This window comes from Cebus imitator, unplaced genomic scaffold (genome assembly GCF_001604975.1).
Source record: "Cebus imitator isolate Cc_AM_T3 unplaced genomic scaffold, Cebus_imitator-1.0 Scaffold219, whole genome shotgun sequence".
In the NCBI taxonomy this organism is placed as follows: Eukaryota; Metazoa; Chordata; class Mammalia; order Primates; family Cebidae; genus Cebus; species Cebus imitator.
In genome coordinates this window covers 457,896-474,673 of record NW_016107534.1, presented here as the reverse complement: position 1 = coordinate 474,673, position 16,778 = coordinate 457,896, and the positions used below count along the sequence as shown (strand labels likewise).

At 35.1% G+C, this 16,778-nt stretch overlaps 1 pseudogene; it reads left to right on the top strand.

Annotated features, from left to right (window-relative positions):
- The first annotated feature begins 332 nt into the window (after nt 1-332).
- On the top strand, nt 333-15,640 carry LOC108318490 (annotated as a pseudogene).
- The last annotated feature ends 1,138 nt before the right edge of the window (nt 15,641-16,778 follow it).

Genomic DNA, 16,778 nt, shown 5'->3' with positions numbered 1-16,778 from the left:
GGCATCTTGGTTCCAACCTATAAAAGCGCCTCTTTGCTCTTCTCCCTCTGACTGCCGTGGCCCCGACTGTCCCTGTAATCTTCTCAGAGGGGTTCCTGCCCCGCTAGGTGGCCTTTCTTTTCGCACTGAGTTTTCCCTTCTTTCCTGCGTCCCCGGAGAGTCCACTTGTATCTCAGGGGTCTCCCGGAGCATCCCCGTGACCCGGCAGTGCCGGCTCTCGCCGCCAGAGGGCGACGTCGGGGGCGGCGCGGCCTCTCCTCTCAGGGTCCCTCAGCTCCTGCCGCGGGAAGGAGGAGGTGCCGCGCTGGCCGGCGCTCGACCCCTCCCCCGTGTCTCTGCCGCCCCCTCACCCCGCTTCGCCGCTCAGAGCATAATGGCAGTGCCTGAGGTGGCTGCTCCTGTGGCCAATGCTCCCAGTCCTCCGGAATCCTCTAGTTTATGTGCTTCCAAATCAGACGAAGGTCTCCAAGATGGTCTGAGCACCAAAAACTGCACAGAAGCAGAGGAACTCGCCTCTGTCTAGTGTAAGTAGCCAAACGATAATCAAGGAAAATACACAGAAATGTCAGTTTGGAGCACTGGGGTCAGAATCTTGGTTTATCAGCAGGTGACACTTCCGCAGTGCACCAGGTGATTTTAGGAGAAAACTTGGTAGCCACAGCCCTTTGTCTTCCTGCCAGGGGGTCTCAGTCTGATTTGAAGGACGTGGTCAGCACAGGAGGAGAGGACGGGTTCACAAGCCTCCGGGAGAGCCTCCATCCAGTCACTTGGCTTCATGAGGCAGAGTGACATACAAAGCAGCTTGCCTCTGGGAAGTACTGTGAAGAGAAATCCCCACAAGCCTCCATCCTAAAGGAAGGTGACAGGGACGTACACTTGGATTTCCGACCGGCAATGCCTCCCGCAAATGGAGTTGAAGGAGTCCGAGTGAATCAGGATGATGACAAAGATTGCTCTTCCCTGAAGCTTTCTCAGAACATTGCAGTACAGACTGATTTTAAGGTGAAACTGGAGACTGTTCGTTCCAAACAAGAGAGGGAGACGAGACTGAATGGAGGTCGGAAGACGAAGAATATTCACGACCAATTTAATAGTCATATCCAGTTAGTGAGGAATGGAGCCAAGCTGAGCAGCCTTCCTCAAATCCCTACTCCCACTTTACCTCCACCCCTGTCAGAGACAGACTTCATGCTTCAGGTATTTCAACCTAGTCCCTCTCTGGTTCCTTGGATGCCCTTCTTCATTTGGCGGGTCACAATGCCCATGGTTATGCCTAGTGCAGATCCCTGTTCCTTGTCCTTCCCAATCCTGAACCCCGCCCTTTTCTAGGCCATCCAGGCTTCCTCACCCCTTCCTGGCTCCCATGGCAGAAATATCCCTGGCTTGGGTTCCCTTGTCAGCCCGCATAGTCTGCACATGCCCCCTGCTGCCTCTATCCCAAATCCCCCAGGCTTGGGTGGTAAGGCTTCTACTGAAACTCCCCTGCCCCCACCAGTAGACAAACTGGAGAAAATCTTGGAGAAGCGGTTGACTCGGTTCCCACAGTGCAGTAAGGCCCAGATGACCAACATTCCTCAGCAGATCAAGACAGCACGTACCACCATGGCAGGCCTGACCATGGAGGAGCTTATCCAGTTGGTTGCGCCATGACTGGCAGAACATGAGTGGGTGGCAGCAAGTTCTCAGCTACTTGGTCACATCCAGTTCTTGTTCCTGCCTCCACTGGCCCAAATCAGTATCCCAGTGTTCTTGCCGTCTGTCCAAGTTTCATGCCCTGGAAGGTCTTCACATGCTCCAGCCACCTGTAGGCTGTGTCTAATGTACGAGAAACTCATCCAGCCCAGTGAATTGCATCCAATGGCATGTCCCCATGTATTGTACAAGGAGTGTATCAAATTCTGGGCCCTGACCAACACATATGACACTTGTCTCTTTTGTCTGTCTTTTAATGATGGACATGACGGGAGGAAGAAGAGGAGAAACTGGTGTGAACAGGAAGCATAAGTTCAAGATTTCTAAAACTCTATACAGTGACATACACTCATGGCATGTACATTTTTATTACATAGGTAATATGTGTATAGAAAATCTGTATTCCAATGTTAGTAAATGAAAGTATTATGTGTATTATGCAGAAAAACAAAAGAAGAAAAGAACAATTTTCTTTTTTCTCCAGGTCCTGAGGGCAGTTCCTCCCTCTCCATACATTTTTCTTCTTTTTTTTAATTGGTAGGATTATTTAGATAGCTACTGAATATTCTTGTTATTTGCTTTGTGAAGTCCAAGGTATAAATGCATATATAAAACTAGTTTGAATGTTTTTCAAATTTGTTAATGACTAAGAAAACTTATTACTAGAATCCAAGGTTTATCTTACTTTTTTACCCTTTATGTTGAAAATGAAGAAAGGCAAATTATAGTTTTCTACTATCATTGTACATCATTAGTGATATCCACTTTATTGCATATCGCTACCTGAAGTTAGATTTGATTCATAAACATATAATAGTTTGTATGCATTTACTTATTTCCATAATTGCTTCATTAATTTCTTTCTCTGACACTAGAAGATTCATGACTGAACTCTCTATGTTTAGCTTAGACGCTCTTTTGTCCAGTGCCAAGTTCAGGACTTGGTAGGTAAGGGGCAGTAAAAAATATTGAAATATTTAACAAATAAATGATTCAAATTAAATTCAAAGGTGAAACTAAAGCAGTGATAACAAGAACTTTCAGGTTACGTTGAATAATAGTCATGGAATTTTAATTAATTTATGTCACATAAAATGTAGACCCACTGTCCGCTTTATCCATATCAGGACTGAAATAGTTCTCACTGCTATCTTACTTTCTCTCACCCTTAAGTGTGGGTTAGGATTTACATCTGAATTAACTTTCAATTTTTTGTGCTTTTAATGTATGACTCTAAAGAATTTAAGCTTTAATACTCAATATATCTTCAGACTGAAGATTTGGAACACACAAACAAACGTGTATGTATAAAATAAAGGAACATAGGCTCAAAATTTCACATATTATTTATATCTTGCAGGATTGACAGTATCCTGGAGTGGCTGCTGGAAGCTTCAAAGCTATACAAGATGTTCTGTTTTTTAAGTTTTCTGTGGGTAAGTAGATGTTTATGTTTTTGTTAATAATTTATACATTATATATGTATATTTTTTCTTTGTAATTATAAACTTTCTTATAATGAAACAAAAATTTAAAATAGTTAAGTATACAGTTCAATTTCTGTGTTCTTGGTAAAACTTCTTAAAAGTTTTTAATAGAAGGAGAGGAGTATTTGGTTTTGAGATTGATTCAGTTATTTATTCTTAAATATTTGATTTAATATTATGATGTAAAATGAAAATAAAATCACTAATAAACATCCTACCCTGGGAGAAAGTGTTCAGTTCTAAAAATAGAAAAGAAATTCAACTGATATTAAGAGACAACAAAATAAATTCCTAAAGAAGGATAGTTTAAAGAAATAAGAGGCAATGAAATATTAATTATGGCTTTCTAAAGTAGTCAAATTTTGGCTTAAAAAATGCATACCTGTGTGTGTGTGTGTGTGTGTGTGTGTGTGCGCGCGCTGAGACAGCTTTTAAAAAGTATGATGATCCTTTTATTAGAAACAGCATTGTAAATTGGAATTCAGTATTTTGTATAATTTTTGTGATATTTAAAATGACATTTTATATTAGAACATTTGAAATATTAAGATAACAAAATACTTTAAATAGTTATACATGCACTTTTTATTCAGTCATGTGGACAGTATTATTTGGCTTGTGTTTTTGCAATATGCCAGTAATTTCTCTTAGTTTGGTGTGGTAGAGAGAAACTCCTTCCCATTATACAGTACTGTTATAAATGAGTATCTGAGGATATTTATTTGTGTCTTTCCTGTTATTTGTGGCATTTTATTACAAAACTCTAGAGATACAAGATTTTTTTATAAATTAGTTCATAATTATATATACTTATACATGTGGAACTTATAAGGTTAATTCATTATGAATGATATATATTTCTTGCATTGAATGAAAAGCATGTTCTAAGCCTGTAAAAGTGTGTTCTAAGTATGTAAAAGTAGTTCTAAAATGTGTATCACAGTGCTTATATACAGAGAGACAAGCAATCCAACTCACAAAATGATAACTATAATTATCCTTAATTATGCATTTCTCATTTTATTGCTAACACATAAAAAGCTCTGTTCTCTTCTTTACCAATTTCTGTCTCATTTTTTTGAGGCAGTCAAATATTATCTCTATGAAATATAGCTTGGAAATTCATGACCACTCTGAACTCTCCTTCAATTTTAAGCATATTTATTAACTTTATACTATGACCTAGATTAGTTGTCTGGTAATGGAGTATGATTCTAATCAAATGTCCAGAGTATATATAGGTCAACAAAAAATTCTCTCTAAATTTTTATAGGACCATTTAAATTTAAATGAAGAGCCTATTTTTTATTTAAAGATTATTTCAAAATAGTTACCATGAAAGTAGAGAAGCATTATTTCTGTTTAATGTAGGGTAGAGGTGAACTCTAACTTTTGAAATGGTTTTAGCTGAAGGTCATTTACTATATACCAGGCACTATTAAAAGAAAACTGCTGCAGGAGAAAATTTGGCTAGTATTGATTTAGTCAATTTTAGGGGAAATAATCTGACAATCTAAAAAGAAAAATATAGGTAAGGTGTTTATCATAGTGTTTATTCATTTATTTAATAAAATTAAATTGCTAAGTACCAACCATACAATTGACATTTTTCTAAGAATGAGGGAAACATCTCTAAACGTGATAAAAAAAAAATTCTATTCTTATAGATCTTAAATTGTCTCTTGATATAATTATGGACTTTAGTAAGTATTTAAAATTATAATCCACTTTGCAATACTTCCTCTTTTCCCTTCAATTCACCATATTTTTGAACATTATTAAATAAATCCTGTTTTCCTTCTCTTATTTGAAATGCATACTTTTCCATACATATTCTCAGGTTAATTTCTGGACACTCATTCTTTTCTCTTACATTGATTCCTTTTGCTTTCCTACTCTCAGGCCAAATAGTTATCATAAGAATGCCAGTGTGGCTCTTCCCCAGAAGGAGCTGTTATTTGACACCAATCTAGTGCAGAATTCAACAGGTATCTTAATTCCTATAAAATAACATAGATTACAAAAGACAGAATAAGAAGCATGTATTTTACTAGAATGGATTTTAGAAGAAGAGAGAATACATGGGGCAATAATGGTTAACAATTCTCAAGAAACATTTTTCTTCTACCAAAAATTGATTTGTTCTAATTGTCTTTTCTTTGGACTTAAACAGCCAACTCTTCCTAGCCTCCCGCCTTCAGTTCTCGACTTCAGTCTCCATTAACTTTTCATTCTGGGGACCCTTATATGCCTTTGTTTTTTCATGTACTAAAATTTATTTAACGATGCTCTGGTTTGTACAGAGTCAACAATTAATCTTGGCTAGGAATAGAAATCATGTTTGTACTGAAAATATATCTTTTTTGCTTAGGAAATAAAATATTTGGATTACCCTATCTAGAAAGGCAAAGTTGAATGGATGATAGTTGAGTAGTGGTAAAAGGAGCATGGGTTACAAATACCAAAAGTTTACTATTGTTGATCTTAAATGCAACTAAAAAAAAAATGTTTTCTTCCCTCATATAATAGGCATTGTCTACAGAGTACTTACTATGTGTTGGGCATATTATGGGCCAGACATATATCTGTTTACCAGATAACGGTACTGAGTTCAGAGAGATTATACAAATTGTTCAGTCATATCACTAGTAAAATAACAGAACTGACCTTTGAATCCATGTCTGATCCAAATCATTTGACATTATACTTTGTATAAAGTATGTTTTGATATCTTAAAAATTAGGTACACACTTATTGACCTCAGGTGTCAAGTGTATAGTTTTTCCTTCTATGCACTTAATTTTTTCTTGCAGAAAATCTTTAGCATCTGATGAATGTAATTTAATGAATTTGGGAACATATATATTCCTAAAGTAATTACACCTTCATTTGCTACATTCATAGAACAGATATTTACCTGTGGTAGTAAGATTAATGTGTCTATAGTGTAGTACCCACTAATTAAATCAAACTGCTATGGTTTGTACATTTATCCCCCAAACCTCATGTTGAAATTTGATCTCTGACATTAGAGTGGAGGCCTACTGGGAGGTATATGGTTCATGGGGGTGGATCCCTCATGGATGGCTTGGATCTGTACTTAAAGTAATGAGTGAATTCTCTCTCTATTAGCTTCTGTGACAGCTGGTTATTAAAAAGAATACGGCACCTTCCCTCATCTTGCTTCCCCTATTGCCATGTGAGCTATTAGGTTGGTGCAAAAGTAACTGTGGTTTTTGCCATTTTTTAAAATGGCAATTACTTTTGGACCAAGTTAATGTATGCATGCTGGCTCCCCTTCCTCTTTCACCATGAGTGGAAATAGCTGTAGGCCTTCTCCAGATGCAAATTACAGTGCCATGCTCCTTGTACATCCTGCAGAACTGTACGCCAAATAACCTTCTTTATAAATTACCCAGCCTCAGGAATACATTTATACCAACGCAAATGGACTAAGATAAACAGTAATCTAGGTGTTGTGAATGTAATTTTAGATGTCTTTAACATGTGGTCTTGTGTTATATCAGTTGCCTTCGAGAAAAACTACTATCCTTGATAATGTGAATAGATCTTTTCCAATCACTTGAAGGTGCAGATAGCAAAAATTGAAAAGAACGTATAGAATGTTGCATATTTATAAAAATATTAATGTCAATTACTGAAGGAATTATTGACCTATTTAGAGTTCAAATCTAGGGATTATGATAAGATACTCTGAAGGCAATGACACATCCTGCTGACTCAAATACAAAATTATTTAACTAATAATAAAAAAACTGATTGTGTTTGTAAGGAATGAAGATACATCTTGATATGTATACTATTAAATATTTAATAGATAGATGACTTGAGCTGTCTCTCCAGGTTTTGTTGAAATGAATTACTCCTGCAGTACATTTAATAAATGCAATTTGTTATTAATGCTGGGCCAATATTTGTAGATTTGTAATAGCTATATCAGTGGGTACCTTGTGCTACTTGTTTCAACATCATTTTACATGTAATTGGCTAAAACAGAACATTTTAAAATAAAGAACATTGGGGCTTCTATGTTGATATTTTTCTCACTACCATTCCTGGTATACAAAGCATTACTATTAAAATGTATTTGTTTTAATTCAGGCATAAAAGGGATATTGGGAATCTCTAAGCAAAGCCATTGAAAATAAATCTTTATAGGTCTAAGTTACATGGTTATATTTTCACATATGTATTTCTATCATAAGATAATATAATAATACATGTAAATTTATCAAAGTTACTTGTAGACTAGTAGAGAAAATGTAATATAGTTGTACATAGATGTAACATTTATCTTCATTTATATCAAAATGTACATAATATCAAAATGTAGGCAAAACACATGTTATTTAAAAATATGAAAGTCAACAAATAATCCATGCCTCTCCTTAGAGGAAAGAAAAAGAAATTCCTCTTTGAGATTTATCACGTTCTTTTGTTAACTTTTAAGTTTAGGAGTACATGTGCAGGTTTGTTATATTGGTAAACTTGTGTTATGGAGGATTGTTGTAAACTTATAGTAGTCTAAGATTTTTCTAACCCCTTCAATCTCTCTTGTTACATTGGTAATTTAGTAACAGATTGGATTAGAGCAGGAACTCACAGATAAGTTAAATCCCACATGTGATAAAATGAAAGTCACAGTTATTATGTAGGGAATGAAAGGACACTCCTTTCTTTAGAGAGTCTCAGGATTACTGGCATAAGGCTGTATTTTTGCCTGCTGTGCTCTCCCTTACCTTCTCTCTCTTTTCCAATAGAATACTGGGCTGTTTGAATCACACTTCCACATTTATGGTCACTAAAATATCCAAAGGAAGAAAAGGCTATGCTAGAATTTGCCAATAAAGCAACATCTTTGTGCTAATAATAAAATAACCAAATAAATTAATGGAATTCATAATTAAGCTTTTTAGCCAAACATAAAGACATAATCCTGCACATTATCTGATTTCATTCTTCTGGGATTGTAGCTGACTGTCACTTGACTAATTGAAATTCCACTGCATTACTGCCTGTTAATAGGCTACAGAGTAACCTGCCATTGTGTATTTGTGTTGACTAGCTGACATTACATGAGTAAATACAAACGAGATGAAAATTAGTTCTTATAAAACACGCCCCATTAACACCTAAAGGGTTGAGGATAATAAAATCATGAAGAACATTAATTTTATTTTTCTTCGGAACCTTTGTTTTCACAAAGTTCAAAGCCTGATGAGAAGCGCTCTTTCTCTCTCTCTCTCTCTGTCTCTCTGTCTCTCTGTCTCTCTCTCTCTCAGACACACACACACACACACACACACACACACACACACATTCACTTACTCATTTTGAAAATGACAATAAGACTGAGCCATTAAAAAAAGGAATTTAAATAAAGTTATCAAAATTTGAACCTTCTATGTTTACTGTTATTTTACTTTTTTCAGTCTGCATAATGGTGTTTGATATAAATTTTACATTTTATATAGAGGTCGTATCATTTTATGTGCAAAATTAGTCAATTAAAAACTACTACAGTCTGGGGAAATGGACTTTCACAATGTTGGAAATAGAAGCTCTTAAAAGCTTCCTCTTTATAAAAACAGTGGCAACACTTGCAACAATTGTCATAAGGAACATTTTGTTTTTCAAAATTCTGGAAATTATCCCAATGGTTTTAATAATTCAAGAAGAGTTTATTCAGGAAAAATGACTGAATCTCAGTAATATGGTTTGGCCATGTCCCCACCCAAATAGCATCTTGAATTGTAGTTCCCATAATCTCCATGTCTCATGGTGGGGACTGGGTAGAGATAACTGAATCATGGCAGCAGTTTCACCCTTCCTGTTCTCATGATAGTGAGTGAGTTCTGATGAGATTTGATGGTTTTATAAGGAGCTTACCCCTTTGCTGGGAACTCATTCTTCTCCTTCCTGCTTCCATGTAAAGGACATGTTTGCTTCCCCTTCATCTTCTCCCATGATTGCAAGTTTCCTGAGGCCTCCCCAATCCTGCAGAACTGTGAGTCAATTAAACCTCTGTCTTTTATGAATTACCTAGTCTCAGGCATGTCTTTATTAGCAGTATGAGAATGGACTAATACACTTAGTAAGAAATAGGAACATTTGACACTTTAACTTATCCTATTGACATGTTTTCTTTTCAGCGCTATGGAAGTCCAGAAAATGAAATGCCTTGCAAGTAAGGTAACTGTGAAAGCCAGAAACCTAGCACACATCAGAAATGGCAAGATAGATTTAGAGGAAAATGTCACCATGGGGTATGTCTGGTAGTTCCTTAAATAACTCCATTATCTGGATTTATTTTTACTTGATCTGACTCAGGAATAACTTTGCATTCATGTCCTTATCTTTAGAACACTTGTTGAAAACAGCTAGCAGTAATGGTTTAACATCACTGCTGACTGAGGCGATGATACAAATTGGGGTTAATAATAGTCTGACCAAAAGTCCTTAGACAAATGAGAAAGAGGTTTCCAGAGATAATTTTTCAAAACTCTGACATATCCTGGAGATATAAAGGACATACATGGGTGCTGGGTTGTATGTATTTTAGGTAAGCCCTGCCAAGGTCCTAAATTCTCATCTGTGGCTGACTCTGAGGGCCTATGCAAGCAGAAAATGAAGCCTATAGTTGCAAACTTCCTAATGGAGCATTAAAAGCATTTCCCAACGTATACAGAGCCCCCAGGCAAAGACTGGCAGATCTATTGGTTAAAGTCACTTAAGGAAATTTCTGTCTGATCGTTATCTAACTGCTGAGATAACCTAGCAAACGCGTCTGTAACTGCACTTGACAAAAGTATACAGACTATAAAGAACTACTAGTCCAGTAAAAATCTGAAATAACAGATTAACAGCAACTGCAGTGACAATATCCCCTAACAACCATAAACTCTCACACCCCAAATTAGGAAAAAATCTGTTTTCCAGTGGTCCCACATTCTATTTTAAATGCCCAGTTTTATTTTTAAAGAGAGATCCATAAAGAAATGAGAAAATATGGTCTATGTACCAAATAATAAAAATAAAAATACTCAAAGAAAATGATTTTTGAAGAAGCTCAGATGTAAAAGTTATTTCAGAAATATTTAAGGTAAATTATTTATATGTTTAAATAATCACAGGAAAACATACCTAGACAATTAAAATGTGAAGGTAATGTCTTATAAAATAGTGAATACCAACAAAGATACACAATTTAAGAGATTAGTATAAAAATTCTGGAATTGAAAAGTATAATAACTGAAATTGACAAGTCACTAGAAGAATTCTACAACACATTTGATCTGGTAGAAAAAGAATCAGCTAACATGAAGATAAATTGAGGTAATCCAGCTGAATGCAATAAAAAAATACAAAATGAATAATCTCAGAGACCTAAAGGACACCATCAAGTATAACAACATACAGAAAATGGGAGTTCCAAAAGAAAGGAAAGAAAGAAAGAAGGAAGTTTATTTGAAGAAATTATATCAAATTAAGTCTCAAATTTGGTGTATACAATTAATTTGTATATTCATGAAATTTAAAATCCATGTGAGATAAACTCAGAGATACACATCTAATCACATTACAGACTGTCAAAACTAAAGACAAGGAGATCCTCTTGAAAATAGAGAAAGAAAAATTACTCACTACAAGTAAGTGAGTTTCCATAAGATCTACTGCTGACTTTTTTTTCCCAGAAATCATGGAAGTTAAAAGCAGTTGGATAGAATAGCAAAGTGGTAAAGGAGAACATACTTTGAACCAAGAATATTATTAGTTCAAGTAAAACTATCTTTTAAGTATGATGGTCAAATTAAGCTCTTTGCATATTAAAAATAAGAGAAACTATCAATAGCAGAATTTTTCTACAATAAACAATAAATAATAAAGAGTTCTTCAAGCTGTATAAAAATAAGAACACTGGATTGTAACTCAAATCTACATCAAAAGAGTACTAGTAAAGGTAACTACATAGGTAACTATCAAAAAGAGTATGAAAAAGTTTGTAATTTTTCTCTTCTATCTGATATAAAGGACAACTGTATAAAGCAATACATATAAAACTGTTTTGATGGAATTATAATGTTTAAAGATATAATTTGTATCACAATAATAGCACAAAAGGGGAGTAGAGCTATATTGGAGCACATTTATAATATGATGAAGACATATCACTCAAGCAATAACTGAGAGAACTGTCATAGCTATATTAATATCAAACTTTATAAACATTATAGACTTTATGGCTCAATTGTTACTATAGACAGAGAAGACAAAGGAGATCTTATAATGATAATAAGGTCAAATCTTCAGGATAATGTAATTATAAACCTATATGTATCCAAATGGGGCAACATAATTTATTCAAGTCTGTAAGATCTTAGTTGAAGCAAGATGAGGTATTCCCAGGAAAACCTGTTATTTATTGGAGTAACAGTCTCCAGAGATTTCACTTTTCTTTTATCAAGGCCATCAGAATTCAAAATAGTGGCCTCTTTATTATTCTGAGTTTTTCAGTGCCAAACCTGAGAAATGTATAGCATTAGCAAGAAATAAACTGTTACTGTTTTACAGAGCTGTGATTTGGTGGATAGTTTCTTATCTAGCATATCCTCTCTGATACACAGATTATGATTAGCAATGATGTGGTTATAGATAGTTAATGGGATTCAACTATAATTTTGGTATTTAAGTCCTTAAGTATGGTTGAAAATGTAAAAATTTTAATTTTTTTTCCTCAATTTTTTTGTTTTATTAAACTATTTCATGGTGAAATAACGAAATAAAATATTTTATAGATCAAACCTTGAAAAAAAAAAGACTGAGGAGGGATCAATTGTGAATTATCATTTCTGGCATATATTAAAACTTTATTCTGTTTTTTATTCTCAAATTTTCCTATCTCTCATCTAATTTATTTCTCTTTCTCCTCACACCATCTCCTGGAATCAAGAGAATTCAAGCCAAGTGTTGTTCTACATCATGATGTAACACATTCTGTCCACAGATCTTTGTTCAGTCTAAAATTAAGTGTTGGTAAACTACTGAATTAGAGGTCATACAATTTCAGAATACATCCAGTAAGAACCCTTTACCAGGTCAATAATATAATGATGATTACTATTCACAAAGCATATTTAGCTAAAAAAAAAGTTTAACAGATACAATTGTAGTAAACCTCAGAGTGATCCTCATTGTAAAGCAGGTTTACCATGCACTGGTTTCCACTCGTCTCAGTCCAGTGAGACTGAACATACTCACATGCAAGAAGTTGTACAAAGCGAGTTTATTACTTACACACAGGCAAAGGGCGGGGGGGGGGGAAAGCCTAGTATCAGTTGTAACCAGTACTCCAAGGATCAAAAAAGCTAAGATCAGGGCAGATGAAGTTTCAACTGTGCATGTTCCACTTGCATCACAGCTGAGGACCCTGGGTTATATACCTCAGGAGCATGGTGAGTCCTTGGAAAATGCTTTGCAGGACATTGTTTCCAGGGGCAAAGAGAAACAAAGCCAGGATGTTTCAGGCAGTTCTTCCTTTTCTCTGAATATTGAATTCCCAGCACATTCTACAGTTATTCTTGAGACTTACAAGCAAGGAAATGGGGGAGAACAGAGTCAGATCAGGGCCACCTGGAGGATTGTACTGCATTCAAGAGATATTAGTCCATTTCTTAATAACATTATATAACTTCCTTCTCATGTGTGGATGTAAAACAAATTTAAAAGTTCTTTAATAAATAGTAAAAGCAGAGAAATATTTGTAGATAATACAAAAACATTTTATGAAATGAACAGATTTTTTAATTGTACTTTAGGTTCTAGGGTACATGTGCAGAACCTGCAGGATTGTTGCATAGGTGCACACATGGCAATGTGGTTTGCTGCCTCCATCCCCCCGTCACCTGTATCTGGCATTTCTCCCCATGTTATCCCTCCCCATCCTCCCCACCCCCCCCCGCTGTCCCTCCCTTGGTCCCTCCACAACAGACCCCAGTGTGTGATGCTTCCCTCCCTGTGTCCATGTGTTCTCATTGTTTAACACCTGCCTATGAGTGAGAACATGCGGTGTTTGATTTTCTGTTCTTGTGTCAGTTTGCTGAGAATGATGGTTTCCAGATTCATCCATGTCCCTACAAAGGACATGAACTTATCATTTTTGTGGATGCGTAGTATTCCATGGTGTATATGTGCCACATTTTCCTTTCCTTGTCTAGTCTATCCTCGATGGGCCTTTGGGTTGGTTCCAGGTCTCTGCTATTGTAAACGGTGCTGCTATGAACATACATGTGCATGTGTCTTTATAATAGAATGATTTATAATCCTCTGGTATATGTCCAGTAATGGGATTGCTGGGTCAAATGGAATTTCTATTTCTAGGTCCTTGAGGAAGCGCCACACTGTCTTCCATAATGGTTGAACTAATGTACACTCCCACCAACAGTATAAAATTGTTCCTATTTCTTTACATCCTTTCCAGCATCTGTTATCTCCAGATTTTTTAATGATCACCATTCTAACTGGCATGAGGTGGTATCTCAATGTGGTTTTGATTTGCATTTCTCTAATAATCAGTGATAATGAGCATTTTTTCATATGTTTGTTGACCTCATATATGTCTTCTTTTGTAAACTATCTGTTCATATCCTTCACTCACTTTTGGATGGATTTGTTTTTCTTATAAATCTGTTTTCGTTCTTTGTAGATTCTGGATATTAGCCCTTTGTCAGATGGGTAGATTGCAAAAATTTTTTCCCATTCTGTTGGTTGCCAGTTCACTCTAATGATTCTTTCTTTTGTTGTACAGAAGCTTTGGAGTTTAATTAGATCCATTTTGTCTATTTTGGCTTTGTTGCCAATGCTTTTGGTGTTTTAGTCATGAAGTCCTTGCCTATGCCTATGTCCTGAATGGTTTTGCCTAAGCTTTCTTCTAAGGTTTTTATGGTGCTAGGTCTTATGTTTAAGTCTTTAATCCATCTGCAGTTAATTTTAGTGTAAGCTGTCAGGAAGGGGTCCAGCTTCTGCTTTCTGCACACTGCTAGCCAGGATATAGAGACAATTTGACTTCCTCTTTTCTGATTGAATACCCTTTATGCTTTTTTTCTTGCCTAATTGCTCTAGCTAGAACTTCCAATACTATATTGAATAGGAGTGGTAACAGAGGGCATCCTTGTCTAGTGCCGATTTCAAAGGAACAGATTTTAAAACAAACAAAAAGTGTATCCTTTCATTCTGTGGTATGTAGTTGAAAGAATGTTATTTGCTAACATTCTATCCAGAATTCCTCAATTTATTGAAATTGTGGTTTAGTATTGTAGTATCTGAATTTAATATTCAATAATGTTGGCAAATTAACAATGTCATAATGACAGTGTTAGTGTAATAATCATATTTGTGGATAAAATATAAAGGTAGTGATATTGTTAGTGAGTCATATTTATTATACTATCAGTGGAGAAAATCTTTAAAAATTAGCACATTTTCCCCAATATTCACAATTGCGTAGAAATTAGGTATAATAGCATGAAAAATTTTATCATAGGAAGATTTGCCATTGTGCAGTTAAGTCCACAAACTTTGAGATAGTACTGACCTGTGCCCTCATCCTGTTCATCATTTATATGCTGCAAAATGTTAGGGAGCTGTCTTCTCATACTCTAATGAGGAAAAGAATAATTCACTTAGGGGATTAAATGGATTATATTAAGTGGTTATCATAGAAGCTGGCACATAGTTAATTCTCAGAAAATAGCATCATCGTTTTCACTAGTCCTTGTTTTTAACTGGCCTTATAATTTAGATATTGTTATTCTTACTTTACAATCAAGAAAACTGAGGTTCTAATAAGTTAATTATCTTGACTAATTTTATACTAATAAAAGCAAAAAATATCAGAGTTGCCAAATTCTTCTATCTCCTTAAAAAACTAGATTATTAATTTGCAATTTGGATATGTATCTAAAATTGTCAGTAGTAGTTTCTGAGTAAGACAAACAAATTCAAATAATATATATCAAAATAATAAGTACCATTTTTTGGAAAAAACCTGTATCTATATTTTCCCCAAACTTGATTAAAAATATCTGTATAGTTGGCTGTAAGAAGCCAGACATAATCAACTACCTATTGTATAATTCAATTTATATGAAATGTCTAGAATAGAAAAACCCATAGAAAAAGAAAGGATATAGTGATTTTCAGTGGCTGTGAGAAGGGGAAATAGAGTTTGACTGCTAATGGGTGTGGGGTTTTGGGAGGGATTCATAAAATGTTCTGAACTTAGATGGTGATTGTGAATACTTAGCTCTGACTGCGTGAAAAACCATGGCATTGTACACTTTTGAAAGGTGAATTTTATGATATGTAAATTGTATCTCTATAAAACTGTTATACAATGTAGAATTCTTAAATATTTTTATTATTTGAATACAATATTTTTTTAAATTGTATGTTTTCAATTTTATTGATATTTTTTCTCTTTAAAATTCCCTTCTACTTTTTTGCATTCAATTTTCTGGTCTTTTTTAGCTTCTTAGGAGATGATTAAATAATTTTTTTAGGTTTTTTCCAAAGTGTGTGTTTGATATTATAAATTTCTCTGTAAGCCCTATTTTGTCTACATTCCACAAATTCTGATAGCTATACTTTTAATTATATACTTATATACTTAATTATTTAGTTCAAACATATTTTCTAATTTGCTTTGTTATTTCTTCTCTGACCTGTGGGTAATTTAGAAAACAGTCACTTAATTTATAAACATTTGATGATTTTCTAGTTATCTCTTGGTTACTTATTTCTAACTTAATTCTACTATGGCCGGAGTACTGATTCTGGCTTCATGGCCCATTTTGGTAAATATACCAGGTGTATTTGAAAAGAATGCGTATTCTGCAGCTGTTTGGTATAATGTTCCATATATATATCAGTTAGATCTAATTGGTTAATTGAATTGTTAAAAATATATCTTTTTATTTTTCTTTTTATCAGTTACTGAGATGGGAGCGGTTTTCAACCTGTAATGTGTATTTTTGTTTCTCCTTTTAGTTTGTGATTTATATTTGAGCCTATATTATTGATCAGTTTGTGATTTATATTTGAGCCTGTTATTAGGGGTATACACAGTTACATTCCACCAAAATTAACCTTTTATTACCAGTTCTGCCTTTTTTTTTTTATTATACTTTAAGTTCTGGGGTATATGTGCAGAACATGCAGGTTTGTTACATTGGCATACACGAGCCATGGTGGTTTGCTGCATCCATCACCTCATCATCTATATTAAGTATTTCTCCTTATGTTATCTCCCATATGCCCCCATCCCCTAATGTCACTCCCCTAGCCCCCTAATCCCCCAATGAGCCCCAGTGTGTGATGTTCCCCTCCCTGTGTCCATGCGTTCTCATTGTTCAGCACCCATGAGTGAGAACATGTGGTGTTTGGTTTTCTGTTCTTGTGTCAGTTTGCTGAGAATGATGGTTTCTAGGTATTTCCATGTCCCTGCAAAGGACATGAACTCATCCTTTTATGAATACATAGTATTCCATGGTGTGTATGTGCCACATTTTCTTTATCCAGTCT